Source organism: Takifugu flavidus, unplaced genomic scaffold (assembly GCF_003711565.1).
Source record: "Takifugu flavidus isolate HTHZ2018 unplaced genomic scaffold, ASM371156v2 ctg306, whole genome shotgun sequence".
NCBI classification, from domain to species: Eukaryota; Metazoa; Chordata; class Actinopteri; order Tetraodontiformes; family Tetraodontidae; genus Takifugu; species Takifugu flavidus.
Genome location: NW_026621944.1, coordinates 27,379 through 30,123, shown reverse-complemented (window position 1 = coordinate 30,123; position 2,745 = coordinate 27,379).

The following is a 2,745-nucleotide window of genomic DNA, read 5'->3' as shown; positions in this document are numbered from 1 at the left end:
AGCAAATGTGCTACAAACTTACTCCGTGTGTGATTGATGAATTTAGAAATCTCTTTGAGAGCATCAAAAACATCATAACATGCTGGTCTGCAGGTCCCAGGTAAGTTGTGGGATTCCAGGACGGGTTTGAAGTGTTCTTGTTGTGTCCCACTGTCACAGTGAGAGATCACAACTCCATCAAACTCTGTAACTTGCTCAAAATGGGGCCCAGATCCAGGCTGAACACGTCCTGTAGAAGAACTCAAGAGAATGGGAACCTGAAACACACAAACAAATGGAGTTCTTGCATCAAAAGGTTCTGACAGGAACACAGGAAACTGTGTTTTAATGTCAAATTAGGAAAAAGGAAGAAGTTGAAACAATAACAAAGCACAAACTGAAAGGAAAAGGCAGGAGCAATAGGAGAGAGAAAGGAAAGGGAATGAGGTAGAGGAGCGCAGTGGCAGTGTTCTTGGGTAGATCCAGATAACGAAGACAAGAATCTCTGGCTGAAGATAGTGTGGTTATCAGGAGCAACGTTGGGAGTTTATAATCCACGTCAGCGTCACGCCTGGGAGGAGGATCCTAATTTCAAATCCACTGGCTCTCAGCCACTCAGAGTTCGGGATTCTGTCTTTGCAGGATTACACCTGGTTGGAAACTACGACACCCGTTGTTTAAATTTGGTGCCCTTCTTGAGGGTCTCACTCAGGCTTTGTAGGCCACACGGGTACCAAACAATCAGAAGAAATATCAGGCCGAATAAATGCTTTTTTAAATAAAATTTTCTTGCTTCCTGATCTACACTCAACAGTCGATGGCAGTAATAAGCTGAAACATAGTCTACCAACCACCAGTTTAAAAAAGAAGAAAAGGAAGATCATGAACTATTACACCTAATAAAGCAGCTTCTCCGGGTCTCCAGAGCAAACCATAAAATGTTCTCTTTTTTGTACGTTTCCTGTCTTTAGCCAGTATTTTATTATTAATATTTAAACGTGGTTGTGGATCATGGATCAGTCAGTCTTAAATCTTTGGATGTCCATGGAACTTCTCTCGGGAATCTGTTCAAGTGTTTGACGCAAAGAGCGCGACAAGAAAGGCGCGTGTTTCAAACGCTGCAGTTCGGTTCGGAGCCTGAGGTTCTCGATGAGTGTAACACGTGGTGACCAAAATAAACTTTATTCAATAAACTTGACAAATTCTGCGCGGCGTCTAACAACCCTGCAAATCCAAACTTTCGCCATTACAGTTGTGTCACCTACCACATTCTGCTGCTGGCAGCAAAACCCAGTAAAGCAAAAGACAGAACTTCATCTTCCTGCAGTTGCGTTTCCCAAATAAAAGTCCATAATTATTTGCTGTCGATGTTGTTGTTGTTGTGCATCAAAAGAGGAGAAAAGATGAAGTTGTCTCTCCAGCGCTGGGGAACCAAACGTCTTCAGAACACCGTCACGATTTTTTTTATCTGTACGATCGTTAATTTTTGAACCTTTATCACGCAGTAAACACCGGAAGTGGGTGTAATAGTTGGATCCCGCCTTACTTTTATTTTACCGAGACGTGAAATGTTCTTCATAAACTTGAGTGACGAACAATTAACAAGTATAACTTTGTAGGGTTGTTGTTGTTTGTTTGTTTTTTGTTTTGCCTTAATTGAAGTGATAAATGTTCCATCGTTGAACAAAGTTATAATTCTGTTCCTCTGAGCTACATTCTTGCTGCTTTAGCCTGGCTGCCTGCTCTTCACTGGTTGAAATATGTTCTATATTGACATTTTAATTCCGTACTAGTTTAACATCCCCTGTTCCTTCTGTAACTGCTCCATCTTCTCTCGGGAAGGCTGAGCTGCTGGTCTGTGTTTTCTCAGGGGAGATCTTGGTCAGACATCATCAGCCTCCACAACGAGCAGATAGCAGTTACTACTAAACTGATATTGGAGGTCCTACAGAATAGCGTCTGGAATGTCATAAAACATCTGAAGTTTACTGTTTGATTTGATTTTGCATGAGTACTTGTTACTACTGGTTTTTAATGAGTAGCATTAAATGGCGCTTTTGTTGTTATTGTCCTGAAAATAAAACTACTAAATCCTATTCTGCAGGAAACCCTGATACTGATTCTTCTTCTAAGTTTGACAACAATGCATTTATGTCTTCTCACTGAATGTATTAAAAAAGGTGATGTCTGTAGTTTAGAGACATGTTGAGATGTTAAAGATCTTTTAGGATTATTTAGGATCTTGAAAGTGTTTGAGTTTTCATATGTTACCAAACAAATTTAGTAGAATGTGACGATAATAATACGAAGGTGACATGAAAATATAGTCACTGAAGTTTCTGTGGATGCTTTTTTGAAAAGCCATAAAAGTCATTATTACCTGGGTGAACAATAATTTATTAATCTGGCAGCGCTCTGATAGGCCAATAAATTAGTTGTATAAACGGACTAGATCATTTCTGTCCGATGTCTTTCTTTTTCATCTTTGTTGCACGTGTTTTTAAAGGAACACACTTTAGACTAATTCAGTATACTGATACAAATCACTCGACCTTTAGTTTTGTGAAAGATCTTAAAAAACAATCTACATGAAAATTGTTACAAAAATAAAAATATACATATATATCATTTCTCACTAATAAATGTTTATGTATAAAAATAAGTCTAATCAAGTTGTTCTTTATAATCTGGAGTAAATAAAAATTCTGCCTCTTGATATAAAATATAAACTATTCTTCTAATGAAGGAAGTAAAAATAAGACAATC